Consider the following 22,597-nt stretch of genomic DNA (forward strand, 5'->3'; position numbering starts at 1 on the left):
AAATTCATGCAACAACAGGAGGATCAAATTAAGATTTTCATCTGTAACAGAAATCCCAAGGAACCTTGTCGGTGACAGAAGCTATGACTGTACACTGGCCTAGGTGTGTCCTGACTTCAGCTTGGCTGTGCGGCCAGTGGCGCAATGGATAACGTGTCTGATAACAGGTCAGAAGATTGAATATTTGACTCCTGTTTGGCTCAAAACTAGATTTATTTGACCAAAATCAAGCTGGGAAAAATACTGTATACTTTTCATTGTGTCTGGCAGTTCTCGATTCAAACACATTTTAGAGCAAATGTGACATGTTTTGTAGATTCATAATTTACAAGACTTTTTAAACATTGAATACACTTCAAGTTTGCATTTCTTGCTCTTCAGTAAAATTCATGCAACAACAGGAGGATCAAATTAAGATATGCATCTGAAACAGAAAACCAAGGAACCTTGTTGTTGACAGACACAATGACTGTGTACACTGGTCTAGTTGTGACTTGACTTCAATTTAGACATGGGGCCAGTGGCGCAATGGATAACGTGTCTGACTACGGATCAGAAGATTCTAGGTTCGACTCCTGGCTGGCTCGATACTTAATTAAATTTATTGAAATCAAGCCGGGATTGATACTGTATACTTTTCAGTGCTTCTGGCTGTTCTCACTTCAAACTCATTTTAGACTGATTTCATCTGGACATTCCCCAATATCTCAGAGAAAAAAAGATGTAGCTTTTAATCCAACAGGCATAATGTCAACATTTAAAGATTTGTCTGTGATGTGTATTTTAAGTATGTGTCTTCCTATATGGTCTAGCGGTTAAGATTCCTGGTTTTCACCCAGGTGGCCCGGGTTCAACTCCCGGTATGGGAAAGAATATCTTGTCGTTTGGGATGTACTTGTGTAACAACAGATATTGCACTTTAACTGGCAGCAGTTTCACACAACACAACAATATTCCCTCAGCAACAGGAAATGTGACATGTTATGTAGATTCAAATTATACAAGGCTTTTTAAACGTTGAATACACTTCATGGCTGCATTTCTTGCTCTGCAGTAAAATTCATGCAACAACAGGAGGATCAAATTAAGATTTGCATCTGTAACAGAAATCCCAAGGAACCTTGTCGGTGACAGAAGCTATGACTGTACACTGGCCTAGGTGTGTCCTGACTTCAGCTTGGCTGTGCGGCCAGTGGCGCAATGGATAACGTGTCTGATAACAGGTCAGAAGATTGAATATTTGACTCCTGTTTGGCTCAAAACTAGATTTATTTGACCAAAATCAAGCTGGGAAAAATACTGTATACTTTTCATTGTGTCTGGCAGTTCTCGATTCAAACACATTTTAGACTGATTTTATATGGGACTTTTCTCCAACATCTCTGAGAAAAAGATGGAGCTTGTAATTACAACAAGCATAATTTCAACGTTTATGGATTTGTCTGTGATGTTTTTTTAAAGTAACTGTCTTCCCATATGGTCTGGCTTTTAGGATTCCTGGTTTTCGCCCGGGTTGAACTCCCAGTATGGGAAAGAACATCTTGTCATTTGGGATGCACTTGTGTAAGAACAGATACCACATTTTAACTGGCAGCAGAATCACACAACACAACAATATTCCCTCAGCAACAGAAAATGTGACATGTTTTGTCGATTCATAATTTACAAGACTTTTTAAACATTGAATACACTTCAAGTTTTCATTTCTTGCTCTGCAGTAAAATTCATGCAACAACAGGAGGATCAAATTAAGATATGCATCTGAAACAGAAAACCAAGGAACCTTGTTGTTGACAGACACAATGACTGTGTACACTGGTCTAGCTGTGACCTGACTTCAGCTTAGACGTGGGGCCAGTGGCGCAATGGATAACGTGTCTGACTACGGATCAGAAGATTCTAGGTTCGACTCCTGGCTGGCTCGATATTTAATTGATTGAAATCAAGCCGGGATTGATACTGAATACTTTTCAGTGCTTCTGGCTGTTCTCACTTCAAACTCATTTTAGACTGATTTCATCTGGACATTCCCCAACATCTCAGAGAAAAAAAGATGTAGCTTTTAATCCAACAGGCATAATGTCAACATTTAAAGATTTGTCTGTGATGTGTATTTTAAGTATGTGTCTTCCCACATGGTCTAGCGGTTAGGATTCCTGGTTTTCACCCAGGTGGCCCGGGTTCAACTCCCGGTATGGGAAAGAATATCTTGTTGTTTGGGATGCACTTGTGTAACAACAGATACTGCATTTTAACTGGCAGCAGTTTCACACAACACAACAATATTCCCTCAGCAACAGGAAATGTGACATGTTATGTAGATTCAAATTATACAAGGCTTTTTAAACGTTGAATACACTTCATGGCTGCATTTCTTGCTCTGCAGTAAAATTCATGCAACAACAGGAGGATCAAATTAAGATTTGCATCTGTAACAGAAATCCCAAGGAACCTTGTCGGTGACAGAAGCTATGACTGTGTACACTGGCCTAGGTGTGTCCTGACTTCAGCTTGGCTGTGCGGCCACTGGCGCAATGGATAACGTGTCTGATAACAGGTCAGAAGATTGAATATTTGACTCCTGTTTGGCTCAAAACTATATTTATTTGACCAAAATCAAGCTGGGAAAAATACTGTATACTTTTCATTGTGTCTGGCAGTTCTCGATTCAAACACATTTTAGACTGATTTTATATGAGACTTTTCTCCATAATCTCTGAGAAAAAGATGGAGCTTGTAATTACAACAAGCATAATTTCAACGTTTATGGATTTGTCTGTGATGTTTTTTTAAAGTAACTGTCTTCCCATATGGTCTGGCTTTTAGGATTCCTGGTTTTCGCCCCGGGTTGAACTCCCAGTATGGGAAAGAACATCTTGTCATTTGGGATGCACTTGTGTAAGAACAGATACCACATTTTAACTGGCAGCAGAATCACACAACACAACAATATTCCCTCAGCAACAGCAAATGTGACATGTTTTGTAGATTCATAATTTACAAGACTTTTTAAACATTGAATACACTTCAAGTTTGCATTTCTTGCTCTGCAGTAAAATTCATGCAACAACAGGAGGATCAAATTAAGATATGCATCTGAAACAGAAAACCAAGGAACCTTGTTGTTGACAGACGCAATGACTGTGTACACTGGTCTAGCTGTGACCTGACTTCTGCTTAGACGTGGGGCCAGTGGCGCGATGGATAACGTGTCTGACTACGGATCAGACGATTCTAGGTTCGACTCCTAGCTGCCTCGATACTTAATTTATTTGATTGAAATCAAGCCGGGATTGTTACTGTATACTTTTCAGTGCTTCTGTCTGACTGTGCTTCACACTTCAAACTCATTTTAGACTGATTTCATCTGGACATTCCCCAATATCTCAGAGAAAAAAAGATGTAGCTTTTAATCCAACAGGCATAATGTCAACATTTAAAGATTTGTCTGTGATGTTTATTTTAAATATGTGTCTTCCCATATGGTCTAGCGGTTAGGATTCCTGGTTTTCACCCAGGTGGCCTGGGTTCAACTCCCGGTATGGGAAAGGATATCTTGTCGTTTGGGATGCACTTGTGTAACAACAGATACTGCATTTTAACTGGCAGCAGTTTCACACAACACAACAATATTCCCTCAGCAACAGGAAATGTGTAGATTCAAATTATACAAGATTTTTTAAACGTTGAATACACTTCATGGCTGCATTTCTTGCTCTGCAGTAAAATTCATGCAACAACAGGAGGATCAAATTAAGATTTGCATCTGTAACAGAAATCCCAAGGAACCTTGTCGGTGACAGAAGCTATGACTGTGTACACTGGCCTAGGTGTGTCCTGACTTCAGCTTGGCTGTGCGGCCACTGGCGCAATGGATAACGTGTCTGATAACAGGTCAGAAGATTGAATATTTGACTCCTGTTTGGCTCAAAACTATATTTATTTGACCAAAATCAAGCTGGGAAAAATACTGTATACTTTTCATTGTGTCTGGCAGTTCTCGATTCAAACACATTTTAGACTGATTTTATATGAGACTTTTCTCCATCATCTCTGAGAAAAAGATGGAGCTTGTAATTACAACAAGCATAATTTCAACGTTTATGGACTTGTCTGTGATGTTTTTTGAAAGTAACTGTCTTCCCATATGGTCTGGCTTTTAGGATTCCTGGTTTTCGCCCCGGGTTGAACTCCCAGTATGGGAAAGAACATCTTGTCATTTGGGATGCACTTGTGTAAGAACAGATACCACATTTTAACTGGCAGCAGAATCACACAACACAACAATATTCCCTCAGCAACAGCAAATGTGACATGTTTTGTAGATTCATAATTTACAAGACTTTTTAAACATTGAATACACTTCAAGTTTGCATTTCTTGCTCTGCAGTAAAATTCATGCAACAACAGGAGGATCAAATTAAGATATGCATCTGAAACAGAAAACCAAGGAACCTTGTTGTTGACAGACGCAATGACTGTGTACACTGGTCTAGCTGTGACCTGACTTCTGCTTAGACGTGGGGCCAGTGGCGCGATGGATAACGTGTCTGACTACGGATTAGAAGATTCTAGGTTCGACTCCTAGCTGCCTCGATGCTTAATTTTTAATTGATTGAAATCAAGCCGGGATTGATACTGTATACTTTTCAGTGCTTCTGGCTGTTCTCACTTCAAACTCATTTTAGACTGATTTCATCTGGACATTCCCCAACATCTCAGAGAAAAAAAGATGTAGCTTTTAATCCAACAGGCATAATGTCAACATTTAAAGATTTGTCTGTGATGTGTATTTTAAGTATGTGTCTTCCCATATGGTCTAGCGGTTAGGATTCCTGGTTTTCACCCAGGTGGCCCGGGTTCAACTCCCGGTATGGGAAAGAATATCTTGTCGTTTGGGATGCACTTGTGTAACAACAGATACTGCATTTTAACTGGCAGCAGTTTCACACAACACAACAATATTCCCTCAGCAACAGGAAATGTGACATGTTATGTAGATTCAAATTATACAAGGCTTTTTAAACGTTGAATACACTTCATGGCTGCATTTCTTGCTCTGCAGTAAAATTCATGCAACAACAGGAGGATCAGATTAAGATTTCCATCTGTAACAGAAATCCCAAGGAACCTTGTCGGTGACAGAAGCTATGACTGTGTACACTGGCCTAGGTGTGTCCTGACTTCAGCTTGGCTGTGCGGCCAGTGGCGCAATGGATAACATGTCTGATAACAGGTCAGAAAATTGAATATTTGACTCCTGTTTGGCTCAAAACTAGATTTATTTGACAAAAATCAAGCTGGGAAAAATACTGTATACTTTTCATTGTGTCTGGCAGTTCTAGATTCAAACACATTTTAGACTGATTTTATATGGGACTTTTCTCCATCATCTCTGAGAAAAAGATGGAGCTTGTAATTACAACAAGCATAATTTCAACGTTTATGGATTTGTCTGTGATGTTTTTTTAAAGTAACTGTCTTCCCATATGGTCTGGCTTTTAGGATTCCTGGTTTTCGCCCGGGTTGAACTCCCAGTATGGGAAAGAACATCTTGTCATTTGGGATGCACTTGTGTAAGAACAGATACCACATTTTAACTGGCAGCAGAATCACACAACACAACAATATTCCCTCAGCAACAGCAAATGTGACATGTTTTGTAGATTCATAATTTACAAGACTTTTTAAACATTGAATACACTTCAAGTTTGCATTTCTTGCTCTGCAGTAAAATTCATGCAACAACAGGAGGATCAAATTAAGATATGCATCTGAAACAGAAAACCAAGGAACCTTGTTGTTGACAGACGCAATGACTGTGTACACTGGTCTAGCTGTGACCTGACTTCAGCTTAGACGTGTGGCCAGTGGCGCGATGTATAACGTGTCTGACTACGGATCAGAAGATTCTAGGTTCGACTCCTTGCTGCAACGATACTTAATGTTTAATTGATTGAAATCAAGCCGGGATTGATACTGTATACTTTTCAGTGCTTCTGGCTTTTCTCACTTCAAACTCATTTTTAGACTGATTTCATCTGGACATTCCCCAACATCTCAGAGAAAAAAAGATGTAGCTTTTAATCCAACAGGCATAATGTCAACATTTAAAGATTTGTCTGTGATGTATATTTTAAGTATGTGTCTTCCCATATGGTCTAGCTGTTAGGATTCCTGGTTTTCACCCAGGTGGCCGGGGTTCATCTCCCGGTATGGGAAAGAATATCTTGTAGTTTGGGATGCACTTGTGTAACAACAGATACTGCATTTTAACTGGCAGCAGTTTCACACAACACAACAATATTCCATCAGCAACAGGAAATGTGACATGTTATACAAGGCTTTTTAAACGTTGAATACACTTCATGGCTGCATTTCTTGCTCTGCAGTAAAATTCATGCAACAACAGGAGGATCAAATTAAGATTTGCATCTGTAACAGAAATCCCAAGGAACCTTGTCGGTGACAGAAGCTATGACTGTGTACACTGGCCTAGGTGTGTCCTGACTTCAGCTTGGCTGTGCGGCCAGTGGCGCAATGGATAACATGTCTGATAACAGGTCAGAAGATTGAATATTTGACTCCTGTTTGGCTCAAAACTAGATTTATTTGACCAAAATCAAGCTGGGAAAAATACTGTATACTTTTCATTGTGTCTGGCAGTTCTAGATTCAAACACATTTTAGACTGATTTTATATGGGACTTTTCTCCATCATCTCTGAGAAAAAGATGGAGCTTGTAATTACAACAAGCATAATTTCAACGTTTATGGATTTGTCTGTGATGTTTTTTTAAAGTAACTGTCTTCCCATATGGTCTGGCTTTTAGGATTCCTGTTTTTCGCCCGGGTTCAACTCCCAGTATGGGAAAGAACATCTTGTCATTTGGGATGCACTTGTGTAAGAACAGATACCACATTTTAACTGGCAGCAGAATCACACAACACAACAATATTCCCTCAGCAACAGAAAATGTGACATGTTTTGTAGATTCATAATTTACAAGACTTTTTAAACATTGAATACACTTCAAGTTTGCATTTCTTGCTCTGCAGTAAAATTCATGCAACAACAGGAGGATCAAATTAAGATATGCATCTGAAACAGAAAACCAAGGAACCTTGTTGTTGACAGACGCAATGACTGTGTACACTGGTCTAGCTGTGACCTGACTTCAGCTTAGACGTGGAGCCAGTGGCGCGATGTATAACGTGTCTGACTACGGATCAGAATATTCTAGGTTCGACTCCTTGCTGCCTTGATACTTAATGTTTAATTGATTGAAATCAATCCGGGATTGATACTGTATACTTCTCAGTGCCTCTGGCTGTTCTCACTTCAAACTCATTTTAGACTGATTTCATCTGGACATTCCCCAACATCTCAGAGAAAAAAAAGATGTAGCTTTTAATTCAACAGGCATAATGTCAACATTTAAAGATTTGTCTGTGATGTGTATTTTAAGTATATGTCTTCCCATATGGTCTAGCGGTTAGGATTCCTGGTTTTCACCCAGGTGGCCTGGGTTCAACTCCCGGTATGGGAAAGAAAAGCTTGTCGTTTGGGATGCACTTGTGTAACAACAGATACTGCATTTTAACTGGTAGCAGTTTCACACAACACAACAATATTCCCTCAGCAACAGGAAATGTGACATGTTATGTAGATTCAAATTATACAAGGCTTTTTAAACGTTGAATACACTTCATGGCTGCATTTCTTGCTCTGCAGTAAAATTCATGCAACAACAGGAGGATCAAATTAAGATTTGCATCTGTAACAGAAATCCCAAGGAACCTTGTCGGTGACAGAAGCTATGACTGTGTACACTGGCCTAGGTGTGTCCTGACTTCAGCTTGGCTGTGCGGCCAGTGGCGCAATGGATAACGTGTCTGATAACAGGTCAGAAGATTGAATATTTGACTCCTGTTTGGCTCAAAACTAGATTTATTTGACCAAAATCAAGCTGGGAAAAATACTGTGTACTTTTCATTGTGTCTGGCAGTTCTCGATTCAAACACATTTTAGACTGATTTTATATGGGACTTTTCTCCAACATCGCTGAGAAAAAGATGGAGCTTGTAATACAACAAGCATAATTTCAACGTTTATGGATTTGTCTGTGATGTTTTTTTAAGTAACTGTCTTCCCATATGGTCTGGCTTTTAGGATTCCTGGTTTTCGCCCGGGTTGAACTCCCAGTATGGGAAAGAACATCTTGTCATTTGGGATGCACTTGTGTAAGAACAGATACCACATTTTAACTGGCAGCAGAATCACACAACACAACAATATTCCCTCAGCAACAGCAAATGTGACATGTTTTGTAGATTCATAATTTACAAGACTTTTTAAACATTGAATACACTTCAAGTTTGCATTTCTTGCTCTTCAGTAAAATTCATGCAACAACAGGAGGATCAAATTAAGATATGCATCTGAAACAGAAAACCAAGGAACCTTGTTGTTGACAGACACAATGACTGTGTACACTAGTCTAGCTGTGACCTGACTTCAGCTTAGACGTGGGGCCAGTGGCGCAATGGATAACGTGTCTGACTACGGATCAGAAGATTCTAGGTTCGACTCCTGGCTGGCTCGATACTTAATTTAATTGATTGAAATCAAGCCGGCATTGATACTGTATACTCTTCAGTGCTTCTGGCTGTTCTCACTTCAAGCTCATTTTAGACTGATTTCATCTGGACATTCCCCAACATCTCAGAGAAAAAAAGATGTAGCTTTTAATCCAACAGGCATAATGTCAACATTTAAAGATTTGTCTGTGATGTGTATTTTAAGTATGTGTCTTCCCATATGGTCTAGCGGTTAGGATTCCTGGTTTTCACCCAGGTGGCCCGGGTTCAACTCCCGGTATGGGAAAGAATATCTTGTCGTTTGGGATGCACTTGTGTAACAACAGATACTGCATTTTAACTGGCAGCAGTTTCACACAACACAACAATATTCCCTCAGCAACAGGAAATGTGACATGTTATGTAGATTCAAATTATACAAGGCTTTTTAAACGTTGAATACACTTCATGGCTGCATTTCTTGCTCTGCAGTAAAATTCATGCAACAACAGGAGGATCAGATTAAGATTTCCATCTGTAACAGAAATCCCAAGGAACCTTGTCGGTGACAGAAGCTATCACTGGCCTAGGTGTGTCCTGACTTCAGCTTGGCTGTGCGGCCAGTGGCGCAATGGATAACATGTCTGATAACAGGTCAGAAAATTGAATATTTGACTCCTGTTTGGCTCAAAACTAGATTTATTTGACAAAAATCAAGCTGGGAAAAATACTGTATACTTTTCATTGTGTCTGGCAGTTCTAGATTCAAACACATTTTAGACTGATTTTATATGGGACTTTTCTCCATCATCTCTGAGAAAAAGATGGAGCTTGTAATTACAACAAGCATAATTTCAACGTTTATGGATTTGTCTGTGATGTTTTTTTAAAGTAACTGTCTTCCCATATGGTCTGGCTTTTAGGATTCCTGGTTTTCGCCCGGGTTGAACTCCCAGTATGGGAAAGAACATCTTGTCATTTGGGATGCACTTGTGTAAGAACAGATACCACATTTTAACTGGCAGCAGAATCACACAACACAACAATATTCCCTCAGCAACAGCAAATGTGACATGTTTTGTAGATTCATAATTTACAAGACTTTTTAAACATTGAATACACTTCAAGTTTGCATTTCTTGCTCTGCAGTAAAATTCATGCAACAACAGGAGGATCAAATTAAGATATGCATCTGAAACAGAAAACCAAGGAACCTTGTTGTTGACAGACGCAATGACTGTGTACACTGGTCTAGCTGTGACCTGACTTCAGCTTAGACGTGGGGCCAGTGGCGCTATGTATAACGTGTCTGACTATGGATCAGAAGATTCTAGGTTCGACTCCTTGCTGCCTCGATACTTAATGTTTAATTGATTGAAATCAAGCCGGGATTGATACTGTATACTTTTCAGTGCTTCTGGCTTTTCTCACTTCAAACTCATTTTTAGACTGATTTCATCTGGACATTCCCCAACATCTCAGAGAAAAAAAGATGTAGCTTTTAATCCAACAGGCATAATGTCAACATTTAAAGATTTGTCTGTGATGTATATTTTAAGTATGTGTCTTCCCATATGGTCTAGCTGTTAGGATTCCTGGTTTTCACCCAGGTGGCCGGGGTTCATCTCCCAGTATGGGAAAGAATATCTTGTAGTTTGGGATGCACTTGTGTAACAACAGATACTGCATTTTAACTGGCAGCAGTTTCACACAACACAACAATATTCCATCAGCAACAGGAAATGTGACATGTTATACAAGGCTTTTTAAACGTTGAATACACTTCATGGCTGCATTTCTTGCTCTGCAGTAAAATTCATGCAACAACAGGAGGATCAAATTAAGATTTGCATCTGTAACAGAAATCCCAAGGAACCTTGTCGGTGACAGAAGCTATGACTGTGTACACTGGCCTAGGTGTGTCCTGACTTCAGCTTGGCTGTGCGGCCAGTGGCGCAATGGATAACATGTCTGATAACAGGTCAGAAGATTGAATATTTGACTCCTGTTTGGCTCAAAACTAGATTTATTTGACCAAAATCAAGCTGGGAAAAATACTGTACACTTTTCATTGTGTCTGGCAGTTCTAGATTCAAACACATTTTAGACTGATTTTATATGGGACTTTTCTCCATCATCTCTGAGAAAAAGATGGAGCTTGTAATTACAACAAGCATAATTTCAACGTTTATGGATTTGTCTGTGATGTTTTTTTAAAGTAACTGTCTTCCCATATGGTCTGGCTTTTAGGATTCCTGTTTTTCGCCCGGGTTCAACTCCCAGTATGGGAAAGAACATCTTGTCATTTGGGATGCACTTGTGTAAGAACAGATACCACATTTTAACTGGCAGCAGAATCACACAACACAACAATATTCCCTCAGCAACAGAAAATGTGACATGTTTTGTAGATTCATAATTTACAAGACTTTTTAAACATTGAATACACTTCAAGTTTGCATTTCTTGCTCTGCAGTAAAATTCATGCAACAACAGGAGGATCAAATTAAGATATGCATCTGAAACAGAAAACCAAGGAACCTTGTTGTTGACAGACGCAATGACTGTGTACACTGGTCTAGCTGTGACCTGACTTCAGCTTAGACGTGGAGCCAGTGGCGCGATGTATAACGTGTCTGACTACGGATCAGAATATTCTAGGTTCGACTCCTTGCTGCCTTGATACTTAATGTTTAATTGATTGAAATCAATCCGGGATTGATACTGTATACTTCTCAGTGCCTCTGGCTGTTCTCACTTCAAACTCATTTTAGACTGATTTCATCTGGACATTCCCCAACATCTCAGAGAAAAAAAAGATGTAGCTTTTAATTCAACAGGCATAATGTCAACATTTAAAGATTTGTCTGTGATGTGTATTTTAAGTATGTGTCTTCCCATATGGTCTAGCGGTTAGGATTCCTGGTTTTCACCCAGGTGGCCTGGGTTCAACTCCCGGTATGGGAAAGAAAAGCTTGTCGTTTGGGATGCACTTGTGTAACAACAGATACTGCATTTTAACTGGTAGCAGTTTCACACAACACAACAATATTCCCTCAGCAACAGGAAATGTGACATGTTATGTAGATTCAAATTATACAAGGCTTTTTAAACGTTGAATACACTTCATGGCTGCATTTCTTGCTCTGCAGTAAAATTCATGCAACAACAGGAGGATCAAATTAAGATTTGCATCTGTAACAGAAATCCCAAGGAACCTTGTCGGTGACAGAAGCTATGACTGTGTACACTGGCCTAGGTGTGTCCTGACTTCAGCTTGGCTGTGCGGCCAGTGGCGCAATGGATAACGTGTCTGATAACAGGTCAGAAGATTGAATATTTGACTCCTGTTTGGCTCAAAACTAGATTTATTTGACCAAAATCAAGCTGGGAAAAATACTGTGTACTTTTCATTGTGTCTGGCAGTTCTCGATTCAAACACATTTTAGACTGATTTTATATGGGACTTTTCTCCAACATCGCTGAGAAAAAGATGGAGCTTGTAATACAACAAGCATAATTTCAACGTTTATGGATTTGTCTGTGATGTTTTTTTAAGTAACTGTCTTCCCATATGGTCTGGCTTTTAGGATTCCTGGTTTTCGCCCGGGTTGAACTCCCAGTATGGGAAAGAACATCTTGTCATTTGGGATGCACTTGTGTAAGAACAGATACCACATTTTAACTGGCAGCAGAATCACACAACACAACAATATTCCCTCAGCAACAGCAAATGTGACATGTTTTGTAGATTCATAATTTACAAGACTTTTTAAACATTGAATACACTTCAAGTTTGCATTTCTTGCTCTTCAGTAAAATTCATGCAACAACAGGAGGATCAAATTAAGATATGCATCTGAAACAGAAAACCAAGGAACCTTGTTGTTGACAGACACAATGACTGTGTACACTAGTCTAGCTGTGACCTGACTTCAGCTTAGACGTGGGGCCAGTGGCGCAATGGATAACGTGTCTGACTACGGATCAGAAGATTCTAGGTTCGACTCCTGGCTGGCTCGATACTTAATTTAATTGATTGAAATCAAGCCGGCATTGATACTGTATACTCTTCAGTGCTTCTGGCTGTTCTCACTTCAAGCTCATTTTAGACTGATTTCATCTGGACATTCCCCAACATCTCAGAGAAAAAAAGATGTAGCTTTTAATCCAACAGGCATAATGTCAACATTTAAAGATTTGTCTGTGATGTGTATTTTAAGTATGTGTCTTCCCATATGGTCTAGCGGTTAGGATTCCTGGTTTTCACCCAGGTGGCCCGGGTTCAACTCCCGGTATGGGAAAGAATATCTTGTCGTTTGGGATGCACTTGTGTAACAACAGATACTGCATTTTAACTGGCAGCAGTTTCACACAACACAACAATATTCCCTCAGCAACAGGAAATGTGACATGTTATGTAGATTCAAATTATACAAGGCTTTTTAAACGTTGAATACACTTCATGGCTGCATTTCTTGCTCTGCAGTAAAATTCATGCAACAACAGGAGGATCAGATTAAGATTTCCATCTGTAACAGAAATCCCAAGGAACCTTGTCGGTGACAGAAGCTATCACTGGCCTAGGTGTGTCCTGACTTCAGCTTGGCTGTGCGGCCAGTGGCGCAATGGATAACATGTCTGATAACAGGTCAGAAAATTGAATATTTGACTCCTGTTTGGCTCAAAACTAGATTTATTTGACAAAAATCAAGCTGGGAAAAATACTGTATACTTTTCATTGTGTCTGGCAGTTCTAGATTCAAACACATTTTAGACTGATTTTATATGGGACTTTTCTCCATCATCTCTGAGAAAAAGATGGAGCTTGTAATTACAACAAGCATAATTTCAACGTTTATGGATTTGTCTGTGATGTTTTTTTAAAGTAACTGTCTTCCCATATGGTCTGGCTTTTAGGATTCCTGGTTTTCGCCCGGGTTGAACTCCCAGTATGGGAAAGAACATCTTGTCATTTGGGATGCACTTGTGTAAGAACAGATACCACATTTTAACTGGCAGCAGAATCACACAACACAACAATATTCCCTCAGCAACAGCAAATGTGACATGTTTTGTAGATTCATAATTTACAAGACTTTTTAAACATTGAATACACTTCAAGTTTGCATTTCTTGCTCTGCAGTAAAATTCATGCAACAACAGGAGGATCAAATTAAGATATGCATCTGAAACAGAAAACCAAGGAACCTTGTTGTTGACAGACGCAATGACTGTGTACACTGGTCTAGCTGTGACCTGACTTCAGCTTAGACGTGGGGCCAGTGGCGCGATGTATAACGTGTCTGACTACGGATCAGAAGATTCTAGGTTCGACTCCTTGCTGCCTCGATACTTAATGTTTAATTGATTGAAATCAAGCCGGGATTGATACTGTATACTTTTCAGTGCTTCTGGCTTTTCTCACTTCAAACTCATTTTTAGACTGATTTCATCTGGACATTCCCCAACATCTCAGAGAAAAAAAGATGTAGCTTTTAATCCAACAGGCATAATGTCAACATTTAAAGATTTGTCTGTGATGTATATTTTAAGTATGTGTCTTCCCATATGGTCTAGCTGTTAGGATTCCTGGTTTTCACCCAGGTGGCCGGGGTTCATCTCCCGGTATGGGAAAGAATATCTTGTAGTTTGGGATGCACTTGTGTAACAACAGATACTGCATTTTAACTGGCAGCAGTTTCACACAACACAACAATATTCCCTCAGCAACAGGAAATGTGACATGTTATGTAGATTCAAATTATACAAGGCATTTTAAACGTTGAATACACTTCATTGCTGCATTTCTTGCTCTGCAGTAAAATTCATGCAACAACAGGAGGATCAAATTAAGATTTGCATCTGTAACAGAAATCCCAAGGAACCTTGTCGGTGACAGAAGCTATGACTGTGTACACTGGCCTAGGTGTGTCCTGACTTCAGCTTGGCTGTGCGGCCAGTGGCGCAATGGATAACGTGTCTGATAACAGGTCAGAAGATTGAATATTTGACTCCTGTTTGGCTCAAAACTAGATTTATTTGACCAAAATCAAGCTGGGAAAAATACTGTATACTTTTCATTGTGTCTGGCAGTTCTCGATTCAAACACATTTTAGACTGATTTTATATGGGACTTTTCTCCAACATCTCTGAGAAAAAGATGGAGCTTGTAATTACAACAAGCATAATTTCAACGTTTATGGATTTGTCTGTGATGTTTTTTTAAAGTAACTGTCTTCCCATATGGTCTGGCTTTTAGGATTCCTGGTTTTCCCCCGGGTTGAACTCCCAGTATGGGAAAGAACATCTTGTCATTTGGGATGCACTTGTGTAAGAACAGATACCACATTTTAACTGGCAGCAGAATCACACAACACAACAATATTCCCTCAGCAACAGAAAATGTGACATGTTTTGTCGATTCATAATTTACAAGACTTTTTAAACATTGAATACACTTCAAGTTTTCATTTCTTGCTCTGCAGTAAAATTCATGCAACAACAGGAGGATCAAATTAAGATATGCATCTGAAACAGAAAACCAAGGAACCTTGTTGTTGACAGACACAATGACTGTGTACACTGGTCTAGCTGTGACCTGACTTCAGCTTAGACGTGGGGCCAGTGGCGCAATGGATAACGTGTCTGACTACGGATCAGAAGATTCTAGGTTCGACTCCTGGCTGGCTCGATATTTAATTGATTGAAATCAAGCCGGGATTGATACTGAATACTTTTCAGTGCTTCTGGCTGTTCTCACTTCAAACTCATTTTAGACTGATTTCATCTGGACATTCCCCAACATCTCAGAGAAAAAAAGATGTAGCTTTTAATCCAACAGGCATAATGTCAACATTTAAAGATTTGTCTGTGATGTGTATTTTAAGTATGTGTCTTCCCACATGGTCTAGCGGTTAGGATTCCTGGTTTTCACCCAGGTGGCCCGGGTTCAACTCCCGGTATGGGAAAGAATATCTTGTTGTTTGGGATGCACTTGTGTAACAACAGATACTGCATTTTAACTGGCAGCAGTTTCACACAACACAACAATATTCCCTCAGCAACAGGAAATGTGACATGTTATGTAGATTCAAATTATACAAGGCTTTTTAAACGTTGAATACACTTCATGGCTGCATTTCTTGCTCTGCAGTAAAATTCATGCAACAACAGGAGGATCAAATTAAGATTTGCATCTGTAACAGAAATCCCAAGGAACCTTGTCGGTGACAGAAGCTATGACTGTGTACACTGGCCTAGGTGTGTCCTGACTTCAGCTTGGCTGTGCGGCCACTGGCGCAATGGATAACGTGTCTGATAACAGGTCAGAAGATTGAATATTTGACTCCTGTTTGGCTCAAAACTATATTTATTTGACCAAAATCAAGCTGGGAAAAATACTGTATACTTTTCATTGTGTCTGGCAGTTCTCGATTCAAACACATTTTAGACTGATTTTATATGAGACTTTTCTCCATAATCTCTGAGAAAAAGATGGAGCTTGTAATTACAACAAGCATAATTTCAACGTTTATGGATTTGTCTGTGATGTTTTTTTAAAGTAACTGTCTTCCCATATGGTCTGGCTTTTAGGATTCCTGGTTTTCGCCCCGGGTTGAACTCCCAGTATGGGAAAGAACATCTTGTCATTTGGGATGCACTTGTGTAAGAACAGATTCCACATTTTAACTGGCAGCAGAATCACACAACACAACAATATTCCCTCAGCAACAGCAAATGTGACATGTTTTGTAGATTCATAATTTACAAGACTTTTTAAACATTGAATACACTTCAAGTTTGCATTTCTTGCTCTGCAGTAAAATTCATGCAACAACAGGAGGATCAAATTAAGATATGCATCTGAAACAGAAAACCAAGGAACCTTGTTGTTGACAGACGCAATGACTGTGTACACTGGTCTAGCTGTGACCTGACTTCTGCTTAGACGTGGGGCCAGTGGCGCGATGGATAACGTGTCTGACTACGGATCAGACGATTCTAGGTTCGACTCCTAGCTGCCTCGATACTTAATTTATTTGATTGAAATCAAGCCGGGATTGTTACTGTATACTTTTCAGTGCTTCTGTCTGACTGTGCTTCACACTTCAAACTCATTTTAGACTGATTTCATCTGGACATTCCCCAATATCTCAGAGAAAAAAAGATGTAGCTTTTAATCCAACAGGCATAATGTCAACATTTAAAGATTTGTCTGTGATGTTTATTTTAAATATGTGTCTTCCCATATGGTCTAGCGGTTAGGATTCCTGGTTTTCACCCAGGTGGCCTGGGTTCAACTCCCGGTATGGGAAAGGATATCTTGTCGTTTGGGATGCACTTGTGTAACAACAGATACTGCATTTTAACTGGCAGCAGTTTCACACAACACAACAATATTCCCTCAGCAACAGGAAATGTGTAGATTCAAATTATACAAGATTTTTTAAACGTTGAATACACTTCATGGCTGCATTTCTTGCTCTGCAGTAAAATTCATGCAACAACAGGAGGATCAAATTAAGATTTGCATCTGTAACAGAAATCCCAAGGAACCTTGTCGGTGACAGAAGCTATGACTGTGTACACTGGCCTAGGTGTGTCCTGACTTCAGCTTGGCTGTGCGGCCACTGGCGCAATGGATAACGTGTCTGATAACAGGTCAGAAGATTGAATATTTGACTCCTGTTTGGCTCAAAACTATATTTATTTGACCAAAATCAAGCTGGGAAAAATACTGTATACTTTTCATTGTGTCTGGCAGTTCTCGATTCAAACACATTTTAGACTGATTTTATATGAGACTTTTCTCCATCATCTCTGAGAAAAAGATGGAGCTTGTAATTACAACAAGCATAATTTCAACGTTTATGGACTTGTCTGTGATGTTTTTTTAAAGTAACTGTCTTCCCATATGGTCTGGCTTTTAGGATTCCTGGTTTTCGCCCCGGGTTGAACTCCCAGTATGGGAAAGAACATCTTGTCATTTGGGATGCACTTGTGTAAGAACAGATACCACATTTTAACTGGCAGCAGAATCACACAACACAACAATATTCCCTCAGCAACAGCAAATGTGACATGTTTTGTAGATTCATAATTTACAAGACTTTTTAAACATTGAATACACTTCAAGTTTGCATTTCTTGCTCTGCAGTAAAATTCATGCAACAACAGGAGGATCAAATTAAGATATGCATCTGAAACAGAAAACCAAGGAACCTTGTTGTTGACAGACGCAATGACTGTGTACACTGGTCTAGCTGTGACCTGACTTCTGCTTAGACGTGGGGCCAGTGGCGCGATGGATAACGTGTCTGACTACGGATTAGAAGATTCTAGGTTCGACTCCTAGCTGCCTCGATGCTTAATTTTTAATTGATTGAAATCAAGCCGGGATTGATACTGTATACTTTTCAGTGCTTCTGGCTGTTCTCACTTCAAACTCATTTTAGACTGATTTCATCTGGACATTCCCCAACATCTCAGAGAAAAAAAGATGTAGCTTTTAATCCAACAGGCATAATGTCAACATTTAAAGATTTGTCTGTGATGTGTATTTTAAGTATGTGTCTTCCCATATGGTCTAGTGGTTAGGATTCCTGGTTTTCACCCAGGTGGCCCGGGTTCAACTCCCGGTATGGGAAAGAATATCTTGTCGTTTGGGATGCACTTGTGTAACAACAGATACTGCATTTTAACTGGCAGCAGTTTCACACAACACAACAATATTCCCTCAGCAACAGGAAATGTGACATGTTATGTAGATTCAAATTATACAAGGCTTTTTAAACGTTGAATACACTTCATGGCTGCATTTCTTGCTCTGCAGTAAAATTCATGCAACAACAGGAGGATCAGATTAAGATTTCCATCTGTAACAGAAATCCCAAGGAACCTTGTCGGTGACAGAAGCTATCACTGGCCTAGGTGTGTCCTGACTTCAGCTTGGCTGTGCGGCCAGTGGCGCAATGGATAACATGTCTGATAACAGGTCAGAAAATTGAATATTTGACTCCTGTTTGGCTCAAAACTAGATTTATTTGACAAAAATCAAGCTGGGAAAAATACTGTATACTTTTCATTGTGTCTGGCAGTTCTAGATTCAAACACATTTTAGACTGATTTTATATGGGACTTTTCTCCATCATCTCTGAGAAAAAGATGGAGCTTGTAATTACAACAAGCATAATTTCAACGTTTATGGATTTGTCTGTGATGTTTTTTTAAAGTAACTGTCTTCCCATATGGTCTGGCTTTTAGGATTCCTGGTTTTCGCCCGGGTTGAACTCCCAGTATGGGAAAGAACATCTTGTCATTTGGGATGCACTTGTGTAAGAACAGATACCACATTTTAACTGGCAGCAGAATCACACAACACAACAATATTCCCTCAGCAACAGCAAATGTGACATGTTTTGTAGATTCATAATTTACAAGACTTTTTAAACATTGAATACACTTCAAGTTTGCATTTCTTGCTCTGCAGTAAAATTCATGCAACAACAGGAGGATCAAATTAAGATATGCATCTGAAACAGAAAACCAAGGAACCTTGTTGTTGACAGACGCAATGACTGTGTACACTGGTCTAGCTGTGACCTGACTTCAGCTTAGACGTGGGGCCAGTGGCGCGATGTATAACGTGTCTGACTACGGATCAGAAGATTCTAGGTTCGACTCCTTGCTGCCTCGATACTTAATGTTTAATTGATTGAAATCAAGCCGGGATTGATACTGTATACTTTTCAGTGCTTCTGGCTTTTCTCACTTCAAACTCATTTTTAGACTGATTTCATCTGGACATTCCCCAACATCTCAGATAAAAAAAGATGTAGCTTTTAATCCAACAGGCATAATGTCAACATTTAAAGATTTGTCTGTGATGTATATTTTAAGTATGTGTCTTCCCATATGGTCTAGCGGTTAGGATTCCTGGTTTTCACCCAGGTGGCCTGGGTTCAACTCCCGGTATGGGAAAGAAAAGCTTGTCGTTTGGGATGCACTTGTGTAACAACAGATACTGCATTTTAACTGGTAGCAGTTTCACACAACACAACAATATTCCCTCAGCAACAGGAAATGTGACATGTTATGTAGATTCAAATTATACAAGGCTTTTTAAACGTTGAATACACTTCATGGCTGCATTTCTTGCTCTGCAGTAAAATTCATGCAACAACAGGAGGATCAAATTAAGATTTGCATCTGTAACAGAAATGCCAAGGAACCTTGTCGGTGACAGAAGCTATGACTGTGTACACTGGCCTAGGTGTGTCCTGACTTCAGCTTGGCTGTGCGGCCAGTGGCGCAATGGATAACGTGTCTGATAACAGGTCAGAAGATTGAATATTTGACTCCTGTTTGGCTCAAAACTAGATTTATTTGACCAAAATCAAGCTGGGAAAAATACTGTGTACTTTTCATTGTGTCTGGCAGTTCTCGATTCAAACACATTTTAGACTGATTTTATATGGGACTTTTCTCCAACATCGCTGAGAAAAAGATGGAGCTTGTAATACAACAAGCATAATTTCAACGTTTATGGATTTGTCTGTGATGTTTTTTTAAGTAACTGTCTTCCCATATGGTCTGGCTTTTAGGATTCCTGGTTTTCGCCCGGGTTGAACTCCCAGTATGGGAAAGAACATCTTGTCATTTGGGATGCACTTGTGTAAGAACAGATACCACATTTTAACTGGCAGCAGAATCACACAACACAACAATATTCCCTCAGCAACAGCAAATGTGACATGTTTTGTAGATTCATAATTTACAAGACTTTTTAAACATTGAATACACTTCAAGTTTGCATTTCTTGCTCTTCAGTAAAATTCATGCAACAACAGGAGGATCAAATTAAGATATGCATCTGAAACAGAAAACCAAGGAACCTTGTTGTTGACAGACACAATGACTGTGTACACTAGTCTAGCTGTGACCTGACTTCAGCTTAGACGTGGGGCCAGTGGCGCAATGGATAACGTGTCTGACTACGGATCAGAAGATTCTAGGTTCGACTCCTGGCTGGCTCGATACTTAATTTAATTGATTGAAATCAAGCCGGCATTGATACTGTATACTCTTCAGTGCTTCTGGCTGTTCTCACTTCAAGCTCATTTTAGACTGATTTCATCTGGACATTCCCCAACATCTCAGAGAAAAAAAGATGTAGCTTTTAATCCAACAGGCATAATGTCAACATTTAAAGATTTGTCTGTGATGTGTATTTTAAGTATGTGTCTTCCCATATGGTCTAGCGGTTAGGATTCCTGGTTTTCACCCAGGTGGCCCGGGTTCAACTCCCGGTATGGGAAAGAATATCTTGTCGTTTGGGATGCACTTGTGTAACAACAGATACAGCATTTTAACTGGCAGCAGTTTCACACAACACAACAATATTCCCTCAGCAACAGGAAATGTGACATGTTATGTAGATTCAAATTATACAAGGCTTTTTAAACGTTGAATACACTTCATGGCTGCATTTCTTGCTCTGCAGTAAAATTCATGCAACAACAGGAGGATCAGATTAAGATTTCCATCTGTAACAGAAATCCCAAGGAACCTTGTCGGTGACAGAAGCTATCACTGGCCTAGGTGTGTCCTGACTTCAGCTTGGCTGTGCGGCCAGTGGCGCAATGGATAACATGTCTGATAACAGGTCAGAAAATTGAATATTTGATTCCTGTTTGGCTCAAAACTAGATTTATTTGACAAAAATCAAGCTGGGAAAAATACTGTATACTTTTCATTGTGTCTGGCAGTTCTAGATTCAAACACATTTTAGACTGATTTTATATGGGACTTTTCTCCATCATCTCTGAGAAAAAGATGGAGCTTGTAATTACAACAAGCATAATTTCAACGTTTATGGATTTGTCTGTGATGTTTTTTTAAAGTAACTGTCTTCCCATATGGTCTGGCTTTTAGGATTCCTGGTTTTCGCCCGGGTTGAACTCCCAGTATGGGAAAGAACATCTTGTCATTTGGGATGCACTTGTGTAAGAACAGATACCACATTTTAACTGGCAGCAGAATCACACAACACAACAATATTCCCTCAGCAACAGCAAATGTGACATGTTTTGTAGATTCATAATTTACAAGACTTTTTAAACATTGAATACACTTCAAGTTTGCATTTCTTGCTCTGCAGTAAAATTCATGCAACAACAGGAGGATCAAATTAAGATATGCATCTGAAACAGAAAACCAAGGAACCTTGTTGTTGACAGACGCAATGACTGTGTACACTGGTCTAGCTGTGACCTGACTTCAGCTTAGACGTGGGGCCAGTGGCGCGATGTATAACGTGTCTGACTACGGATCAGAAGATTCTAGGTTCGACTCCTTGCTGCCTCGATACTTAATGTTTAATTGATTGAAATCAAGCCGGGATTGATACTGTATACTTTTCAGTGCTTCTGGCTTTTCTCACTTCAAACTCATTTTTAGACTGATTTCATCTGGACATTCCCCAACATCTCAGAGAAAAAAAGATGTAGCTTTTAATCCAACAGGCATAATGTCAACATTTAAAGATTTGTCTGTGATGTATATTTTAAGTATGTGTCTTCCCATATGGTCTAGCTGTTAGGATTCCTGGTTTTCACCCAGGTGGCCGGGGTTCATCTCCCGGTATGGGAAAGAATATCTTGTAGTTTGGGATGCACTTGTGTAACAACAGATACTGCATTTTAACTGGCAGCAGTTTCACACAACACAACAATATTCCCTCAGCAACAGGAAATGTGACATGTTATGTAGATTCAAATTATACAAGGCATTTTAAACGTTGAATACACTTCATTGCTGCATTTCTTGCTCTGCAGTAAAATTCATGCAACAACAGGAGGATCAAATTAAGATTTGCATCTGTAACAGAAATCCCAAGGAACCTTGTCGGTGACAGAAGCTATGACTGTGTACACTGGCCTAGGTGTGTCCTGACTTCAGCTTGGCTGTGCGGCCAGTGGCGCAATGGATAACGTGTCTGATAACAGGTCAGAAGA

General features: G+C 39.6%; 17 non-coding genes across 17 annotated transcripts; all 17 read left to right on the top strand.

Annotated features, from left to right (window-relative positions):
• Positions 1 to 514: 514 nt before the first annotated feature.
• Positions 515 to 587, top strand: trnar-acg (transfer RNA arginine (anticodon ACG)). Its single transcript has one exon. It is a non-coding gene; the product is annotated as a tRNA-Arg (tRNA).
• Positions 588 to 797: 210 nt separating this feature from the next.
• Positions 798 to 869, top strand: trnae-uuc (transfer RNA glutamic acid (anticodon UUC)). The gene has a single exon. It is a non-coding gene; the product is annotated as a tRNA-Glu (tRNA).
• Positions 870 to 1,851: 982 nt separating this feature from the next.
• On the top strand, positions 1,852 to 1,924 carry trnar-acg (transfer RNA arginine (anticodon ACG)). Its single transcript has one exon. It is a non-coding gene; the product is annotated as a tRNA-Arg (tRNA).
• Positions 1,925 to 3,476: 1,552 nt separating this feature from the next.
• On the top strand, positions 3,477 to 3,548 carry trnae-uuc (transfer RNA glutamic acid (anticodon UUC)). Its single transcript has one exon. It is a non-coding gene; the product is annotated as a tRNA-Glu (tRNA).
• A 1,260-nt stretch (positions 3,549 to 4,808) lies between these two features.
• On the top strand, positions 4,809 to 4,880 carry trnae-uuc (transfer RNA glutamic acid (anticodon UUC)). The gene has a single exon. It is a non-coding gene; the product is annotated as a tRNA-Glu (tRNA).
• Positions 4,881 to 7,477: 2,597 nt separating this feature from the next.
• Positions 7,478 to 7,549, top strand: trnae-uuc (transfer RNA glutamic acid (anticodon UUC)). The gene has a single exon. It is a non-coding gene; the product is annotated as a tRNA-Glu (tRNA).
• Positions 7,550 to 8,531: 982 nt separating this feature from the next.
• On the top strand, positions 8,532 to 8,604 carry trnar-acg (transfer RNA arginine (anticodon ACG)). Its single transcript has one exon. It is a non-coding gene; the product is annotated as a tRNA-Arg (tRNA).
• Positions 8,605 to 8,814: 210 nt separating this feature from the next.
• Positions 8,815 to 8,886, top strand: trnae-uuc (transfer RNA glutamic acid (anticodon UUC)). The gene has a single exon. It is a non-coding gene; the product is annotated as a tRNA-Glu (tRNA).
• A 2,588-nt stretch (positions 8,887 to 11,474) lies between these two features.
• On the top strand, positions 11,475 to 11,546 carry trnae-uuc (transfer RNA glutamic acid (anticodon UUC)). The gene has a single exon. It is a non-coding gene; the product is annotated as a tRNA-Glu (tRNA).
• A 982-nt stretch (positions 11,547 to 12,528) lies between these two features.
• Positions 12,529 to 12,601, top strand: trnar-acg (transfer RNA arginine (anticodon ACG)). The gene has a single exon. It is a non-coding gene; the product is annotated as a tRNA-Arg (tRNA).
• A 210-nt stretch (positions 12,602 to 12,811) lies between these two features.
• Positions 12,812 to 12,883, top strand: trnae-uuc (transfer RNA glutamic acid (anticodon UUC)). Its single transcript has one exon. It is a non-coding gene; the product is annotated as a tRNA-Glu (tRNA).
• A 2,317-nt stretch (positions 12,884 to 15,200) lies between these two features.
• trnar-acg (transfer RNA arginine (anticodon ACG)) lies at positions 15,201 to 15,273 on the top strand. Its single transcript has one exon. It is a non-coding gene; the product is annotated as a tRNA-Arg (tRNA).
• A 1,552-nt stretch (positions 15,274 to 16,825) lies between these two features.
• trnae-uuc (transfer RNA glutamic acid (anticodon UUC)) lies at positions 16,826 to 16,897 on the top strand. Its single transcript has one exon. It is a non-coding gene; the product is annotated as a tRNA-Glu (tRNA).
• A 1,260-nt stretch (positions 16,898 to 18,157) lies between these two features.
• Positions 18,158 to 18,229, top strand: trnae-uuc (transfer RNA glutamic acid (anticodon UUC)). The gene has a single exon. It is a non-coding gene; the product is annotated as a tRNA-Glu (tRNA).
• A 1,261-nt stretch (positions 18,230 to 19,490) lies between these two features.
• On the top strand, positions 19,491 to 19,562 carry trnae-uuc (transfer RNA glutamic acid (anticodon UUC)). The gene has a single exon. It is a non-coding gene; the product is annotated as a tRNA-Glu (tRNA).
• A 982-nt stretch (positions 19,563 to 20,544) lies between these two features.
• On the top strand, positions 20,545 to 20,617 carry trnar-acg (transfer RNA arginine (anticodon ACG)). The gene has a single exon. It is a non-coding gene; the product is annotated as a tRNA-Arg (tRNA).
• A 210-nt stretch (positions 20,618 to 20,827) lies between these two features.
• trnae-uuc (transfer RNA glutamic acid (anticodon UUC)) lies at positions 20,828 to 20,899 on the top strand. The gene has a single exon. It is a non-coding gene; the product is annotated as a tRNA-Glu (tRNA).
• Positions 20,900 to 22,597: the final 1,698 nt, after the last annotated feature.

This window comes from Oncorhynchus mykiss, chromosome 17, assembly GCF_057628025.1.
Source record: "Oncorhynchus mykiss isolate SJ-2025 chromosome 17, ASM5762802v1, whole genome shotgun sequence".
Classification (NCBI taxonomy): Eukaryota; Metazoa; Chordata; class Actinopteri; order Salmoniformes; family Salmonidae; genus Oncorhynchus; species Oncorhynchus mykiss.